Source organism: Macaca mulatta, chromosome 1 (genome assembly GCF_049350105.2).
Source record: "Macaca mulatta isolate MMU2019108-1 chromosome 1, T2T-MMU8v2.0, whole genome shotgun sequence".
NCBI classification, from domain to species: Eukaryota; Metazoa; Chordata; class Mammalia; order Primates; family Cercopithecidae; genus Macaca; species Macaca mulatta.
Window position 1 is genome coordinate 238,423,601 of NC_133406.1, and position 18,355 is coordinate 238,441,955.

At 54.9% G+C, this 18,355-nt stretch overlaps 1 protein-coding gene and 4 long non-coding RNA genes across 7 annotated transcripts in view; 2 read left to right on the forward strand and 3 right to left on the reverse strand.

The window, feature by feature from the left end:
- LOC144337171 (uncharacterized) overlaps nucleotides 1-11,151 on the forward strand; it is a 50,462-nt gene extending 39,311 nt beyond the window's left edge. The window contains exon 3 of the long non-coding RNA XR_013409896.1: nucleotides 10,994-11,151. This is a non-coding gene — a long non-coding RNA (uncharacterized LOC144337171). The remainder of the gene's footprint in view (nucleotides 1-10,993) is intronic.
- Nucleotides 1-18,355, reverse strand: part of SKI (SKI proto-oncogene) — an 82,643-nt gene that overhangs the window by 52,516 nt on the left and 11,772 nt on the right. The gene's annotated exons all lie outside the window — the stretch shown is intronic.
- LOC144337173 (uncharacterized) lies at nucleotides 1,574-3,473 on the reverse strand. The gene is made up of 2 exons (XR_013409900.1): nucleotides 2,821-3,473; nucleotides 1,574-2,727 (listed from the first exon to the last, which is right to left on the reverse strand). It is a non-coding gene; the product is annotated as an uncharacterized LOC144337173 (long non-coding RNA).
- Nucleotides 3,714-6,524, forward strand: LOC144337168 (uncharacterized). The gene is made up of 2 exons (XR_013409888.1): nucleotides 3,714-3,771; nucleotides 5,745-6,524. It is a non-coding gene; the product is annotated as an uncharacterized LOC144337168 (long non-coding RNA).
- On the reverse strand, nucleotides 3,888-18,142 carry LOC144337163 (uncharacterized). The gene is made up of 2 exons (XR_013409862.1): nucleotides 15,288-18,142; nucleotides 3,888-3,933 (listed from the first exon to the last, which is right to left on the reverse strand). It is a non-coding gene; the product is annotated as an uncharacterized LOC144337163 (long non-coding RNA).

Here is an 18,355-nt window from a genome sequence, read left to right on the forward strand (position 1 = left end):
GGGCCAGCTGGCCATCGGCCTCTGGACCACAGAGGGAGGGGCAGGGAAGAACACTGGAGCAAGGACGGAGCAGCCAGAGATCCTGAGAAAACCAAGCAAGGAAGTAAAAAACAAGACACTGCCTAACTCCAGGAACACACAGTGGAGAGGAAATGAGGTCAGGCACACAACTCCAAGACAGAAAGCAGTGGCACGAGACAGGAAATGAGGTAAGGACACGGAGTGCTCCAGACAGGAAATGAGGTCAGGACACAGAGGGCTCCAGACAGGAAATGAGGTCAGGACACAGAGGGCTCCAGAAAGGAAATGAGGTCAGGACACAGCTCCAGATAGGAAATGAGGTCAGGACACAAATAATTTCAGATAGGAAATGAGGTCAGGACACAGAGCGGCACAGACAAGAAATGAGGTCAGGACACAGAGTGCTCCAGACAGGAAATGAGGTCAGGACACAAGACAGGAAATGAGGTCAGTACACAGAATGCTCCTGACAGGAAATGAGATCAGGACAGAGCGCGCTCCAGACAAGAAATGCAGTCTGGACAGTGTGCTGCAGACAGGAAATGAAGTCAGGACAAAGGGTGGCACAGACAGGAAATGAGGTCAGGAGACAGAGAACATCAGACAGGAAATGAGGTCAGGAGACAGAGCGCTCCAGACAGGAAATGAAGTCAGGGACACAGAATGGCTCAGACAGGAAAAAAGATCAGGACACAAGAGTGGCACAGACAGGAAATGAGGTCAGTACACAGAATGCTCCTGACAGGAAATGAGATCAGGACAGAGAGAGCTCCAGACAAGAAATGCAGTCTGGATAGTGTGCCGCAGACAGGAAATGAAGTCAGGATAAAGGGTGGCACAGACAGGAAATGAGGTCAGGACACAGAGTGGCACAGACAGGAAATGAGGTCAGGAGACAGAGAGTTCCAGACAGGAAATGAGGTCAGGACAGAGAGAGCTCCAGAGAGGAAATGCAATCCGGACACAGCATGTTCCAGACAGGAAATGAGGTCAGGACACATAGTGGCACAGACAGGAAATGAGGTCAGAACACAGAGTGCTCAAGACAGGAAGTGAGGTCCAGACAGAGTGGCACAGACAGGAAATGAGATCAGGACACAGCATGTTCCAGACAGGAAATGAGGTCAGGACACAGAGTGTTCCAGATAGCAAATGAGGTCAGGACACAGAGAGCTCCAGACAGGAAATGAGGTCAGGACAGAGAGAGCTCCAGACAGGAAATGCAGTTAGGACACAGCATGTTCCAGACATGAAATGAGGTCAGGACAAAGGGTGGCACAGACAGGAAATGAGGTCAGGACACAGCATGTTCCAGACAGGAAATGAGGTCAGGACAGAGAGCTCCAGACAGGAAATGAGGTCAGGACACAGAAAGCTCCAGGCAGGAAATGAGGTCAGGACACAGTGTGTTCCAGACATGAAATGAGGTCAGGACACAACATGCTCCAGACAGGAAATGGTCAAGACACAGTGTGCCCCGGGCAGGAAATGAGGTCAGGACACAGTGTACCAGATAAGAAATGGGGTCAGAAGACACCACTCAGTCATATTAATCAGCCAAAGGATAGATTTATCAAAACTCAAGACACACGGTGTCAGCACGTGGGGCTGTGGCAGGTACAAGTCTAAGCAGCTGGACCGAGGTCAAGCACCACAGTGCTTGTCGCTCAGGTACATGGGGTCAACAGAAGACTATGCAGCAAGAATGGGGAGCATCCCTGCCTATGGAAAGTGGGGCAGGACAGGATGGGGACACTGGCTGCCATCATTCAGCTTTTGGTATGCCATGGACTCCTTAGCTAAAGATAAAAGACAAAAGAAAGGCCACATGGTGGGGTGACAAACACCAGAGAGAAGTTTGTCTAACAGGCATGTGGGGTGTGGCGCCAGTCCACAGCACGCACCACATGACAGAGAGGTGACATTGTGGGGCAGTGCCCAGCCGTGTCCCCTAAAAGCCACCTGCACCCAAGTGCACAGCACAGGCATTTGGAGGAAAGAAGTGTTGTCATGGCTATCTCCACTTTCAGAAATCCCCCAGAACTCACCTGACCGCAGGGACCCCACAGGTGTGCAGCAGGTGGTTGCACGCCTCAGGTGCACATGCCGATGGACCGTGCTATTCCATCAGCAAATGCCCTGCGCATCACACACACACACACACACACACAGTAACCACAGTCTGGCTGAGACTGTGATAACTTCAGGAACAAAGAGAAGACTCCAATTCGGCTTCTACCTCCCAGTCCACTTCACCCCTCCCCAGAGATGGTGGTGACGGCCACAAGTCTAGGTACAAGGCCAGACAGGTAGACCTGTCACTGCACACAAGGACAGGCTGACAGCTGAAAGCCGCGTCCTCAACGCGCCCAGACTGAATATCAAGTAAATTAAAATACAAAGCAGTCCAGTAGGCATCTAAGTAGAATCTCGAGCCTTCGGGCAGGGATGGTAATCCTAGGACGAGGCACTGCCATTTCAGGGCTGTTCGAGACGGGGACATGTCACGCTGGAGATCGCAGTGCAGCAGAGTCCCCCAAGCACCCTGTGACACAAAGTCCCACAGGGGGAGAGCAGAGCCGAGCCCTTCCGCCCCCACCAACGGGCACCACGCTCGGGGACCGGTTGGGCCAGCACTCTCGCAGGTGCACCAGCAGGCTGTGGCCTCCTCTAGCGTGGACCTTCCAGATTCTTCACAATCAGCATCTGGAGGGGAACAAGCAGTTTCCACGTGGGTCCAACACCTCAGAGAAGCAGCGCCAGTGCCAACCCCAGCCCCCCATGGTCACTGGAGCCCACCTGGAACGTCTAGAATGGTGCCTTCTGTCCAAGAGTCACGTGAGGCAGCTCCAGACAAGCATCCATGGTATGAAGATCAGGCACGTGGCCCTCGCCACCATGGTCCACACAGTCAGGGTGGGCGTCCAGAAGGACCCAGAGCCTTCTCTTCCAGCAGCAGGCGCTCTGGAGATACCACTCTGGCCCAAGAGGTGCGCAGACCACCAGAAAGCAACCCTCAGCCAGGCTGGCATCGATGCCCAGCCCCCACACACACCTCCCCACTGCTGTCACTGTGGGCTCTCACCCCTGGTATGGGGGGCACAACGCCCCCAAAGGCCTCAAGCCAGGGCCACACCAGCGCACAGGGGATCTGCGCCTCACTCCCGGGGCCTCTGTATGTAGCACCACCAGCTCCATCCTCCATCTGCTCGCACCGTTCCTAGCTGTCAGCACTGGGGACGTGTGGCTCATTTAGTAAGTGCACACGTGTTGGGAAGATGTCCTCAGAAACAAAAGTGAGGAGACCATGGCAGAGGCCAGCAGCCCCCTGAGACAGGGCGTATGTGCAGGAAGGGCCGACAGAAACACAAGGCTGCGTGTCCTGTTCATTCTGCTTCCTCCCAGTGTGTGTCCGAGGACGACCTGCACTCACAAGTGGCCAGGCTTCTCCCTGGGTTGTAAACAAACGGATACACCAAAACTCAGGAAGTCCCCTTCATGGATAACTCCAGACACCCAAAGTCTGGAGAGCCTCCCAGCTTTTGCCTGCTGTGCTGGAGCCTGTGATGTTGGCCTGGGTGCTCCGGACTTCCCAGGGGAGGCTGCGCTGCACGCGGTGCTGGACTCACAGAGCAGCTAAAGCAACTGATCAAATCGCCTTATGAAATATTTCCTTCAATTTAGCAATTCTCACTTTTTTTTTTTTTTTTTTTTTTTCAGACAGGGTCTCACTCCATCACCCAGCCTGGAGTGCAGTGGCATGACTTGGGCTCACTGCAACCTCTGCCTCCCAGGTTCAAGGTATTCTCATGCCTCAGCCTTCCGAGTAGCTAGGATCACAGGCACCTGCCACCATGCCTCGCTAATTTTTGTATTTTTAGTAGTGACGGGGTTTTGTCATTTTGGTCCAGCCTGGTCTCAAACTCCTGACCTCAAGTGATCTGCCCATCTCCAACTCCCAAAGTACTGGGATTACAGGTGTGAGATACCACGCCCGGCCTCACTTTCTTCTTCTAATGTTTAATAGTTCAATCTTCCATGGATGTGCTGGGACCATGAGAAGGCTCTTCCAGAAGAGCTGAGCACCAGCCTGGTGCTGGCCCTGAGGGAGGAACCCATACCACGAGCTTCGGGACAGCTGTGAGGACACTGGCCAGGTCCTCTGGAGGGCCACAGACTGTGCCAGAAAGGCCCGTGAGCAAGGGGCTGCTCCCTTCCCCGAGCTGTACCTGCTCCACGGGCACTGACTGATGGGCTACCGGGCTTCTCTCGAATGTGGAAATAAAGACCCTCGGTCAGCAACTCAGACGGACAAAAGCCCTCCATAGGTCAAAACACCACGACACAAAGGGGCCTGCAGAGGTAGTGCCATGTGGGACCCAGGCCCAAGCTGCTTCCAGGGAGGCTGAGTGTGGCCCTGTACCAGGGTCAGAACGTGGGGCAGCCTCCCCAGCAGCCACAGCACCCTCCTGGGGCCCAGGGGATTCTCAATCGAGCCAGGCCACAGCAAACCCTGGTCTTGGGACACAGCCCCCTATTCAGCTTTCTCACCTTTCATGGAGCAGCTAAAAATGAATGGACCCGTTCTTTACAAGACTTTTGAAAACTTAAGGTAGGATAAAGTTTGCTATTAAACTGGAGAAAAAGGGACAGTTTTCAACCCTCCACGTCTGAAGAGCGCCCTGCCTGCCCTCGGCTGCTCCTCCTCCTCGTATCTCTCACCGGGGAGTGCGCCGAGACCTGGCAGGAAACCCTGAGAGGCCTCCCCACAGGTGTGCAGAGCACTGGCAAAGACCGGCGTCACTCCCACATGCCACAGCGCGTCTGGGCACAGCCACTGCCAGGAACAGTGAAATGTCAACGGACATGACAGCTGGCGAGGCCTCCAGAGACGAGGCCAGATAAGCCGGCTCAGCCGCACTGTGCCCGGAGCCAAGGGGCGGGGAGGGAAGCAAGAAGGGGAGAAGCCGCGGGTTTGTGTCACTGGCCAACAACCACCGGACTCGGGAAAATGGTCGACATTCACAGGGAAATAAATACTTTGCCGTTCATTTTTCTAGAAAAAGCCACTGTGTACAAACACAACTTCACAGCGGAGACCTGTGAACCCATCGCACACACTGGGCTCCACCAGTGACACGGAGCAGGTCCCCCACGCCTGGCACCAGCCCCCCCGATGCTGCCCACACAGAGGCAGTCACCGTTAGGCAGGCAAGGGCTCTACGGGGAAAGGAGGGCGGCTGCAGCTGGGGATGAGCCTCGATGGCCTCACACCACCTGGGGACCAGGACAGGAGCGGACACGCCATACGTCACTGCAGCGGGCCGTGAGGGCACTTGAGAGCTGGGAAAGCCCTGCTGGCTCTGAAATAAGACGTCAGCAGGGGCCGGGGCGGGGGGAGGGTGCAGGGGCGGGGCCGGGCGCCAGGCTCAGCCTGTAATCCCAGCACTGTGAGAGGCCAGGCGGGAGGATGGCTTAAGCCCAGGAATTCAGGAGCAGCCTGGGCCACAGAGTGAGACCCCATCTCTACAAAAAATAAAAAAAAAAGGACATCAGCAGATACCAAGACCTGTGGGCAGCCAACAGAAGGACAACTCGGGCGTCAAAACTGACCAGAATGGACAGTAAGAGTGACTCTTTCCAAACGCGGTCCGCGGCGCTACTAACTGGCAGGAAGGCAGGCGGGAGCAGAAAGGCGAGGCTCCAGCAGCAGCAGGGGCCAGGAGTGCAGTCAGCGCCCGGCGTCCCCATCCCTAAGACAAGCAGACTCACTAGGGATCTGGCCCACCGGGAGAAAGTTCATGGGGGCAGGGGACTTTCAGGGTCCAAAGTCCCCTCGGCAGATTACTCATTAATCACCAAGGGAGAGGCTCTCCTGAGGAAAGCATGGGGGCCGCTTGTTCCTGATGCTTCCCATGCCTCTGACACGGCACCGGCCCCCCTGGGGTTGCCCCTACCCACCTGCCCGTCTGGGCCCTGCCAATGCACAGCCGGCTACCCGAGGCAATGACGCAGGCCCAAGAGAAGAGTCAGTGAGCCGCCAGGCAGGTCCCAGGCAGAAGTAAACCACTGAAAAGGGCGTGGCAGACACAGGCACAGCGTGGCCAGGGGAGCCAGCTTCCCAGACTTGATCACTGTGTCACGGTCACACACCACATCCCCTTACTTTTAGAAATTCAGACTGAAGGGCTGAGCAGGGAGGACCCCACTGACTGAAACCTTCTCTCAAATAACCTGCAAAAAGCTGCGAAAACAATCGTGGCGAGAGGAGGCCAGTGCCAGCAGCAGCTAGGCTCCGTGAACGGGGACTCACCATGTTCTTCCTGCAACTTCACTGTATGGAGGTTTGGAGGTTTCTCAAAATAAAAAGACCCAAACCAAGGACAGGCAGCAGGCTTGGCTTGCAAACGGGCCACTTCCTGCTCCCCCGTCAGCCGTGGGCAGTGGCACACCTGGGCAGCAGTGGCCACCCCACAGCCGAGGACACACTGGGAACGGACATCGGGTTCTGGGATGGCCAGAGAGCAGCGCGAGGGCTGCCCAGCACCACGCCGGGCTCTCTGTTGAGCAGGGCAACGAGCATCCTTAACTTTTAAGACACACTGAGTGGTTTCCTTAAAACAGGTGGCCATGGCCGGGCACGGTGGCTCATGCCTGTAATCCCAGCACTTTGGGAGGCCAAGGTGGCTGGATCACTTGAGGTCAGGAGTTAGAGACCAGCTTGGCCAACATGGTGAAACCCTGTATCTACTAAAAATACAAAAATTAGCCGGGCGTGGTGGCATGTGCCTGTAATCCCAGTTACTGGGGAGGCTGGAGGCAGGAGAATCACTTGAACCCGGGAGGCAGGAGGCAGAGGTTGCAGTGAGCCAACATTGCGTGACTGCACTCCAGCCTGGGGGATAGAGTGAAACTCTCTATCAAAAAAAAAAAAAAAAAAAACCCGGTGGCCAAAAGATGCAAGCTGCAACAACAGCAAGACACCGAACTCCAGCAACCTGAAATGTTCTGACTGGAACAAACTCTCCAACTATAAAAACATCTCCAATTCCCATTCAACCTGGGTCGTAATTGACAAATCCAACAAAACCTGTGGTCTGTTGAGCAGGCGGCAGGACAGGGAGGCCCCGTGAGGCCAAGGCCGGTGAGTTGGTTGGAGCTGGGGACACGGTGAGCCCTCTGTGCTGGCTCTTCCCTCCCCCACACTTTCGGCCCCAACAACAGCAGCGGGGCAATCAGGCATCTCTCAGCCGGCTCTCCACTCACCACCTTGCTCTCATTTTCAGAAACATCTCTTCCCAGTAAGAGTCACCTGGGGTCAGTTTCTGCCCACTCAGATCACACCATGGGTGAGGAGCCGGTCACCTGGGACCATCAAAGGCAGAGACACTTGAAAGGGTCCCCTCAGCCTTGCTCTCAAACAGCCCTGGGGCATCGAAGGCTGAACTGAGCAGAGAAGTGGCTCCCATTGCCGGGCACCTCCCGGTGGCACAGCTGTGCACGTGGCCAGCAACAGCAGGAACACTCGGCCTGCATGCTGGACCCTGGAGCCTCACACGTCCTCAGCCTGTGGGCTTTCCCCAGCACCTCCACAAATGAGGCAAGCGGCCCTGTGGACCCAACCATAATGGGACCCAATGCCCAGGCCCAAGTCAGACGCACCCTGCGCGCCCACTGACGATGCTGCCATGGAAGCTGGCCTCCAACTCAGAGCCGACTATCAGGGCAGCAGTGCCAGGCGGCACCAAGAACCAACAGCAATCGACCACATCTGCGACTGGCCTGACAGCCTCGCCGGCTGCCTCACATTCTCCAGGCATTTTGCTAAGTACCTATGGGAATCCATCAGCTGACCACCAGGCTGGCTGGCTGTGGGCACAGTCCCCATGCCAACGCCCAGACGTGGCTCCTGAGATGGCTTGTGGGACCCAGCTGCCTTTTCCAAACAGGAGGGGGGCCAATGGGAAACTGAGGCCTAGAAAAGTAATGGAACGCGGCCCACACTTAGAGTAAGAAGGTAGCCCAGCCATGCTCCTAACCCCTAAGCCACGTTGCCTCTCTCTATGCTTCTAGAAACTTCCACTTGACTGAAATAATCCAAAAGTACACCGACCACTATTTGCACAGAGAAGACATGAGAAGGAAAGACAGCGAGTTCAACAGCAAACCCAGCTGCAGTGACTTTCACTTCACTGCGGGCAAAGGAAAACCAACAGGCACAGCCAGTGCCTGCCAGAGAGGCTGCCCCACGCCTTTCTCGAACCAGCGCAGAGCTCCGCCCGCCTCGGGTCAAAGGCTGCCTGTCCAGGCCCCGCCACTGCCAGGCTTCCTTTTGAATCCAACGAGCAGCATCACAGTTGCATTGCCGCAGTGGCACAGAGGCCCCAGCGTTATTTGCAAAACAAAAAGTGAGGACCCTCCACTGGAGAGCCACCCTGCGGTGCCCCTCATTAATATTCAACAGTTAGGACAAAGCCGGACAAAAGAGCAGAGCAGGTCACCAAGCTCCGAACCCACCCTGAGTCCCAGCCTGTTCCTGATTCCAAGATGGGGCCTTTGGAAACCAAGTAACGGAAATGGCTGCCAGCCAGGGTGAGTCCAGGCAGCCCCGGAGAGGGGACGCGGCAGCGTGGGCACCACCCAGCCAGACCAAAGCAGAGCCCAGGAGCTCCCCCCAGAACCTGGTGGTCTCAGGGCCTGGAAAGGCAGCTGGCCGGGCCCCTAGGGCTCTAGGGAAGGAACGTGGGCTGCTCCAGAAAGTACCCAAAAGCACCAGGGTCCCTCTGCGCACTCACCAGAGCCTCTCCGTGAGGCACTGGAGCACAAGAGCAGACATGAAACAACCCAGGCCCACCCCCTCACCCGTCACCACCAGCAGAGCCAAACAAGTCAACATGGGGCTGAGACTGGTCCCAGCCCACATGCCCTGGTGAAAGAGGCGGGCATGCGGCGTCCAAGGGCGGTCCCAGCTGCGTCAGCAATGGTGTGTCCAGGGGAAGGAGGCCAAGGTGTGCAGCCAGCAGTGAGGCCCCTTCCCGAAAGCCAGACTGGACTCGGGCCGGGGCAGCTGTGCGCTCCCCAAGGGCACCTGTGAGGCCCAGGAAAGAGGAAGAGCAAGTCCTGATGCCAGGAGCAGGCCCTGGGGCTCCTGTTTTCAGGGAAAAGTCAAGGTCAAGCCAGCAGATTGTCCCAGAAACCCCAAGTGGCCAGGGCAGGAGGATACACACTTCCTGCCTGGTGGCTACACCCCAACCCCAGGGAGACATTTCTAGGGGTTGCCAAGAAAACGGCACCTTGCCCCGGGTCCACCACACCACCCACATTTGGCAATGGGATTCCAAAGGGAGGACTCTGATGGGCTTCTGTGTGGTAGGAAGTATTTTCAGGGAAGCCATCACTTTGCTAAAAGAATTTTCTCCAGGATCTGGCAGGACATAACTTCAGAGCGAGAAGAGAGGAGGCAGAGGGAAGCTGCAAACAGGCCCCTGGTCATTTTGGGAATCTGGGGTCCTCTCGCTGCCCTTCCCTGGCCCCAGGCTGAGGGCAGCCCGTGACCCAAGCCCTTCCCTCTCTGACTGCACACACCCACGCACACCTGTGCACACACATGCCCATGGTTCCTTTTTTCTTTTTAAGACGGAGTCTCGCTCTGTTGCCCAGGCTGAAGTGCAGTGGCACAATCTCAGCTCACTGCAAACTCTGACTCCCAGGTTCGAGTGATTCTCCTGCCTCAGCCTCCCAAGTAGCTGGGACTACAGGTGCACGCCACCACACCTGGCTAACTTTTGTATTTTTAGTAGAGATGGGGTTTCACCATATTGGCCAGGCTGGTCTTGAACTCCTGACCTCGTGATCCACCTGCCTCGGCCTCCCAAAGTGCTGGGATTACAGGCGCGAGCCACTGTGCCCAGCCTGTGCCCATGGCTCTCGCACAGGCCTCCCAGAAAGAAGCAGCAGCCTGGCCACAGTGGGCAAGGTGGAGGTCCCTGAGGCCCCAGCAGGTTCCTCTTTGCTGCTGCCACAGGCCAGGCGCACAGTAGGTGCTCCTTCATGGAACAGCAGCCCCGTTCAGGCCTGACTGCCGCATCTCACTCTGAGACTGCCTCCCCCAACGGCACTCACAGCCCTTGGCCCCAGCAGGTGACTGTCATGTCTGCATCACACCGAAGCCCTTTCCATGAGCACCACCAGTTCCGGCAGAGCCCCCGCCCAGCTTGCACAAAGGAGGGGTGGGGAGTCTGACTTGCAGACGGTGCTACACACTGAGGCTCACAGAGCGTCTCCCCTTACAAAGATGAATCTGGCGCCGAGACGCTCCAGCTTCCTGACCACCACAGCAGAGGACGGAGGCAGCCTCCGGCAACAGAGGGAGGATCAGACCACGGTGCATGCCATAGACAAACAGGAGAGAGAAATCTACAACAAGTGGAACAGGATCACTAACCAGAGTAGAGAAAGAAGCACAACTGAGCAAAAGCCTCCACATACAACTCAACTCAAAGAGGGACTCAGGCCAGTTGCGGTGGCTCAAGCCTGTAATCCCAGCACTTTGGGAGGCCGAGACGGGCAGATCACAAGGGCAGGAGATCCAGACCATCCTGGCTAACACGGTGAAACCCCGTTTCTACTAAAAAAAAAATACAAAAAACTAGCCAGGCAAGGTGGCGAGCGCCTATAGTCCCAGCTACTCGGGAGGCTGAGGCAGGAGAATGGCGTAAACCCAGGAGGCGGAGCTTGCAGTGAGCTGAGATCTGGCCACTGCACTCCAGCCTGGGCAACAGAGCGAGACTCCGTCTCAAAAAAAAAAAAAAAAAAAAAAAAGAGGGACTCAGACATTCCTCAAAGAGGATACAGGAGGGACCAATAAGCACATGAAAAAATGCTCAACATACTAGTCATCAGGGAAATGAGAAGCAAAACCACAATGAGATGCCACCTCACACCCATTAGGATGGCTGCTGTCAAAAAACAGAACGAGTGCTGGAGAGGATGTGAAGACAGTGTTGCTCGAACGCTGTTGCTGGAAGTGGAAAATGCTGCAGCCACTATGAAAAACAGTCGGTTCTTCAAAAAGAAAAACGGGCTGAATGTGGTGGCTCACGCCTGTAATCCCAGCACTTTGGGAGGCCAGGAGTCAGAGACCAGCCTGGTCAACATGGCGAAATACTGTCTCCACTAAAAATACAAAAATTAGCCAGGTGTGGTGGCATATACTTATAGTCCCAGCTACTCAGGAGGCTGAGGCAGGAGAATCACTTGAACCCAGGAGGCGGAGGCTGCAGTGAGCCGAGATAGAGCCACCGCACTCCAGCCTGGGCAACAGAGTGAGACTCCTCTGCCTCAAAAAAAAAAAAAAAAAAAAAAAAAGGCCAAGTGCCGTGGCTTACGCCTATAATCACAGCACTTTGGGAGACCGAGGCGGGTGGATCACGAGGTCAGGAGATGGAGAACATCCTGGCTAACACGGTGAAACCCCATATCTACTAAAAATACAAAAAAATTAGCCAGGTGTGGTGGCAGGTGCCTGCAGTCCCAGCTATTCGGGAGGCTGAGACAGGAGAATGGCATAAACCCAGGAGGTGGAGCTTGCAGTGAGCCGAGATGGCGCCACTACACTCCAGCCTGGGCAACAGAGAGAGGTGCCATCTCAAAAAAAAAAAAAGAAAGAAAGAAAGAAGGAAGAAAAAATAGGGCCAGGTGCAGTGGCTGATGCTTGTAATCCCAGCACTTTAGGAGGCCAAGGTGGGTAGGTCACATAAGGTCAAGAGTTCAAGACTAGCCTGACCAACATGGTGAAACCCTGTCTCTACAAAAAATACAAAAATTAGCCGGGCGGGGTGGCACATGCCTTTAGTCCCAGCTACTTGGGAGGCTCAGACAGGAGAATCACTTGAGTCCAGGAGGTGGAGGCTGCAGTGAGCCAAGATCGTGCCACTGCACTCCAGCCTGGGTGATAGAGCAAGATGCTGTCTCAAAAATAAATAAAACTAGAATGATCAATGATCCAGCAATTCCACTTCCGAATCTACACCCAGAACTGAAGGCAGGGTCTCCAGAGGTCACTGTGCACCCGTGCTGACAGCAGCATCATTCACGACAGCTAAACTGTGGAAGTCACCCATGTGTCCACCGACAGAAATGGGTAAACAAAATACATCCAAGCAACAGCCTGCGATTCAGTCTTAAGAAGGAAGGAGCCGGGCACGGTGGCTCAAGCCTGTAATTCCAGCACTTTGGGAGGCTGAGACGGGCGGATCACGAGGTCAGGAGATCGAGACCATCCTGGCTAACACGGTGAAACCCCGTCTGTACTAAAAAAAAAACACAAAACACTACCCGGGCGAGGTGGCAGGCGCCTGTAGTCCCAGCTACTCGGGAGGCTGAGGCAGGAGAATGGCGGGAACCCGGGAGGCGGAGCTTGCAGTGAGCTGAGATGGCGCCACCGCACTCCAGCCTGGGCCACAGAGCTAGACTCCGTCTCAAAAAAAAAAAAAAAAAAGGAAGGAAGGAGACTGTGACACAGGCTGCTCATGGCTGCACCTTGAGGACACGGCGCTGAATGAAATAAGCAGTCACAAAAGGACAGATCCTGTGCGACTCCACTCACAGGAGGTCCCTAGAGTCACCAAACTCACAGAAACAGAAAGCGGTGGGTGGGTGCCGGGGCCTGGGGGCGGCAGAATGGGGAGTGAGTGTTTCACGGGGACAGAGGCTGGGCCTGGGAAGGTAGGTGAACAGCAGTGTGAATTTGCTTCATAGTTTTAGCTGTTCTGATGTTGGGTGCATATATATTATTGCTAGATCTTCCAGTTGATTCGACCCGTTTATCATTCTGTAACTACTTTTCCGTCTCTAGGAATAGTTTCTGAAAAAAAAGTCTATTTGGTGTGATACAAATGGAGCCACTCCTGTTTTCTTTTGGTCACCAGTGGCATGGGACGTCTTTTTCCATTCCTTCACTGTCGGCCTACGTGTTCAACACTGCTGAATGGTACACATAATGGTAAACGTTATGTCTATTTTGCCACAATAAAAAAACGTAATATGTACAAGTTACAGAAAAAATTACTGAAATAACAACCAACCGACCAAAAAGCAAAGAAATACAAACTAAACGATGAGATTTTTCACCTTTCAAATTAACAAAGACACTCTAAATGACAGAATCTTTTTTTTTTTTTTTCTGAGACGGAGTCTCGCTCTGTCGCCCATCCTGGAGTGCAGTCGCACGATCTCAGCTCACTGCAACCTCTGCCTCCCAGGTTCAAGCAATTCTCCTGCCTCAGCCTCCCGAGTAACTGGGATTACAGGCGTGCGCCACCACATCCAACTAATTTTTGCATTTTTAGTAGAGACGGGGTTTCACTGTGTTAGCCAGGATGGTCTGGATCTCCTGACCTCGTGATCCGCCCGCCTTGGCCACCCAAAGTGCTGGGATTACAGGCGTGAGCCACCGCACCCGGCCTGTTTTTTGTTTTATGGGACAAAGTCTCACTCTATCACCCAGGCTGTAGTAGAATGTCATCATCTCGGCTCACTGCAACCTCCACCTCCCAGGTTCAAGTGATTCTCCAGCCTCAGCCTCCCAAGTAGCTGGGACTACAGGTGTGTAACACCACACCTGGCTAATTTTTGTATTTTTTTAAATAGAAACATGGTTTTACCATGTTGGCCAGGCTGGTCTTGAAATCGACCTCAGGTGATCCACCCACCTCAGCCTCCCAAAATGCTGGGATTACAGGCATGAGCCACCACACCCAGCCTAAATGACAGAATCTTAAAAGTCGTCAGGAGGGGCGGGTGTGGTGGCTCACGCCTGTAATCCCAGCACTTTGGGAGGCCGAGGCGGGCGGATCACGAGGTCAGGAGATCCAGACCATCCTGGCTAACACAGTGAAACCCCGTCTCTACTAAAAATACAAAACATTAGCCGGGCGTGGTGGTGGGCGCCTGTAGTTCCAGCTACTCGGGAGGCTGAGGCAGGAGAACGGTGTGAACCCGGGAGGCGGAGCTTGCAGTGAGCTGAGATGGCGCCACCGCACTCCAGCCTAGGTGACAGAGCGGAGGTAAGTCATCAGGAGGTAGGAAAATGGGCAGTTTCTTAACTCTGTGGGCATGTAACCTGCACACCATTCAAAGAAAAGTTTGGGGAAAACAACAACACCTTTTAGGAGAATCTCAGAGCCTACTAAGGAAATGATCAGAAATGTGGACAAAGATCTAAGCACAAACAGAATCATCCCAGCTGAGCTAACATACAAAAGCAATCTATAGAGATGTGTATTGCGTGTGCGCGTATCAGTAAATAACAGGGTACCCGGCAGACAGTGTGCCTCCCCACTGACCTGCCGCATCCACAAGAAGCTTACCACACACCTAGCATCCCACGCAGCAGAGAATGCGTTTACAGCCAACAAGACTGACGACAGGGAGGGCTGGGACGCTTCGGAAGACAGCCAGGCCTGACCCACGCCCTCCAACCAAGCTGTCTCACTCCCAAGCCCACATGTGCACCACAGTACACCCAAGAGCAAGCCCTCTGCCCATTCGTCCCAAGGCACAAGAACAGGACGAACAAAGCTGCACGGCGACAGTGACACAGTGAGCCGGCCAGAGTGACGGGCACTCGAAAAGCACACGTGCAGACCAGCACCCTGACAGGGGCTTCTGCAACAGAGCACGATGGCCAGCCTGCAGAAAGAGCGGGCGGGGCAAGAGGACGGTGGCCCCGGCTGAGGAGCATGAGAGGGCAGGGCAGGGATGAAGCAGGCGGTAGCTGGAGAACACTGACATCTCGTGCAGGCAGCATGTGGTCACAAAGCTCGTGTGATGTGTTTGTGTTAACACACGCCCTGAAGCATCTCTTGCAATACCAAAACACGGCCCATGCCCTAGACACTAAGTAAGTTCCAGACCCTCAATACCAACTAATACTCCAAAATACCACAGGGCTGGCCCAAAAAGGCACCAGGCACCCAAGGCACTGATATCCCAAAGGTGCTGAGCAGAGCAGGGCAGACGGGGAACCGCGTTCACGTGCCCTTGTGATAAACCTAGAACTCTGCCCTCACCCACGTCTGCATTTGTCTTTTATACCTTTCTGTGTTATGTGAATACTGTGCTGGTGTGCTTTTCACTTACTTCTTACAAGAATGTCACAGTAATATTCCTACAGAAAACACAGGCCGGGTGCGGTGGCTCACACCTGTAATCCCAGCACTTTGGGAGGCCGAGGTGGGTGGATCACAAGGTCAGGAGATCGAGACCATCCTGGCTAACACGGTGAAACCCGTCTCTACTAAAAATACAAAAAATCAGCCGGGCGTGGTGGCGGCGCCTGTAGTCCCAGCTACTTGGGAGGCTGAGGCACGAGAATGGCGTGAACCCAGGAGGCGTAGCTCGCAGTGAGCCAAGATCGTGCCACTGCACTCCAGCCTGGGGGACAGACTCCGTCTCAAAAAACAAAGAAAACACAGTCACAGATATACTTGTTATGCCTCATTCAGGGAAAAAGGCAGACCTTAGTGCACATATGGAAAAATCCAATTAAGAAAACTTTCAGTCCAGGAGCGGTGGCGCACAGCACTTTGGGAGGCTGAGGCAGGAGGATCACTTGAGCCCAGGAGTTCCAGACCAATCTGGGCAACATACGGAGATCATATCGCTAAAATTACAAAAACATCAGCCAGGTGCGGTGATGCCCACCTGTAGTCCTGGCTACTCAAGAAGCTGAGGCAGGAGAACCACTTGAGCCCAAGAGATCAAAGCTGCCATGAGCTGGGATCACACCACTGCACTCTGCAGCACAGATGACAGAACAAGACCTTGTCTCCAAAAATGAGAAAAAAGAAAAATCTTACCGTCAATGTGGCAGAGACTACAGTGAGGACAGGGACACCCACTCCCCAGCGGGGCCAGAAGGGGCCACGGTCGGCCGTATCCCGGCTTCCCACGTTTCCAGCAACAGAGCTGTGGCACGCTCCTGCCTCTCCCGACATGTGAACCACAGGACACTGTACTTCTGCCTCAACCCGCCAAGAACAGAGAGAGAACGGGTCACCCTCTGCACTCTTCTCCGCTGTTCTGGGCTTCTTCGGTGAGCACACACCAGTCGCTCCTCTGATCACTCTCCTGACTAGACACGCACGGGAAGTGTTCAGACATTACAGAGGCTCACCACTAGTGGCTGGGGGCCGTGCCAAGGGCCGCGCCACGTGAGGAAGGTCACCAACAGTCTCCAGGTGGGGAGGCTGGCCCTCCTCCAACCAGCTCCGCTCTCTCCTGGCCTGCTGCCTCCCAACAAGATGTTGCCTCTGCCAGGCTCAGGTCAGCCCTCGGACTGTCCCCACAGCCCGTCACAGCACCACACATGCACACACAGAGGCCTGCGTGGAAGACCCACTCATCATACACAGTGTTGTCCCTTGGTCCCAAAAAGCAGCAGGAGGACCCTTCTGAGACAGGAGGGACCTGAACATAGGCTGGTGTCCAGAAATCCCCCTTAGCTTTGTTAGGCAAGTTAATGGGTCATAGTTAGCATTGTTTACAATGCCATATTCCTTAGATGTGGATACCGAAACACTTAAATATGAAATGAGATGATGCCTGGGATTTGCTTTAAAAAATTACACTCCCGGCTGAGCGCGGTGGCTCACGCCTGTAATCCCAACACTTTGGGAGGCTGAGGCAGGCGGATCACGTGGTCAGATCAAGATCATCCTGGCTAACATGGTGAAACCCCGTCTCTACTAAAAATACAAAAAAATTAGCCGGACGTGGTGGTGGGCGCCTGTAGTCCCAGCTACTCGGGAGGGCCGAGGCAGGTGAATGGCGTGAGCCCAGGAGATGGAGCTTGCAGTGAGCCAAGATCGTGCCACTGGTGGCACTCCAGCCTGGGCTACAGAGTAGAACACCGTCTCAAAAACAAAACAGAACAAAACAAAATTACAGTCCCTCCCCCTCAAAATAGGAGAGGGAAGTTGGATGAAACAAAATGAGTGAGCCACGGATAACTGGTGAACGCGATACACGGGGTGCGTTGAGCTAATCTCTCTACTGCAGTGAAAGCCGGGAATTTTCCACACAGATGACACTCTTAAGTCCATAGACATATTTAAGCCATAAGTTCATAATGACAGTAAAAAGAGAAGCGTTCCCCGTTTGCCCCGCAGGCAAGTGTGAGGGGACCCTGGGCCCTCCATGCCCTGAAGTGAAGGGATGGAGCCCGCAGGGACCCGCCTTCCAGGCCCACAGCATCCTGGGCTCCCTCTTCCACGTGTCCACGTTTAGGCAGAAAATGGCAGAGGCCAGGGATGCAGGGCGGCCACAGAGCTCCTACAAACCCCTCACCTGCAGCTCCTGTGTACACCCTGCAGTTACCACCAAAGTTCAACCAGGGTGCCCAGGACATCTCAGGGTCTGAGCACAGCCGAGGCAGCTTGGGGCCAATGCGGGGCCACCTACTAGCAGTGCTGGAGGGGCTGTGGATGGCCCCCACACTGGGTAGCACAGATTTTCCTAAGAGCTGTGGTTTCTCGCGCCTCTCACCTGACTCATGAATGACAGGACGCTGTGCTTCCCGCCCCCACCGAGGGCGAAGTCTGTGTCCGCGCCACTACTCTCCTGGATCTAGAACTGTCCGCCGTCCGCCGAACCAGCAGAGAGAGCTGCATTTCTAAGAACCCCAGGTTTTCTTGTTAATGCTCTACGGTTACTTCGGGCTAAAGAGAGCTCTGCTTCTTAAAATCCACTTGATTTCTTCTTCTGGGGGCCTTGATGGCCCCAGGAACCCCTGCTCAGCGGTTCCAGTGCCGCAGCCTTGCCCCCCACCAGCCACCACCCACGGGACCTCCTCATGGGGGCCGGGCGACACTGTGGACAGCATGTGGCTTGCCGCCAGGTGCTTCTGGCAACTCAGAGTCCCAGACACAGTCCTGCCCGCGGCCAGACCAGCCTGGCCCACATTTCTCGAGGCTGCTCGGAGGTGCCTGCCCTTCCCACGTTCCTCCAGACCCAGGCCTCCCTCCTCCCTGACTTCTCGGCCTGTGGCTTCCCGCCAGTGCCCCTACCCCAGGCCTGCGGCCATTTCACCCTCCCAGAGGTCTCCTGGGCCAAGGTCCCAGAAAGTGGAGCGGAACCCAGAGGACAGGGGCCCCTGCGGTGGGCGCTGCCCTGTGGGGTCCTGGCCACCTTCCTCAGCACCTGGGGCCACACCTCACTGAGCAAACCAGAACAAGGGACCCCACAGGCACTCCTGAGAAAACAGGTCCTTCTTTATCTACAGTCCATTAAAATACCAAAGAAATCACAATTTCAATAACAATGTTTAGATGGG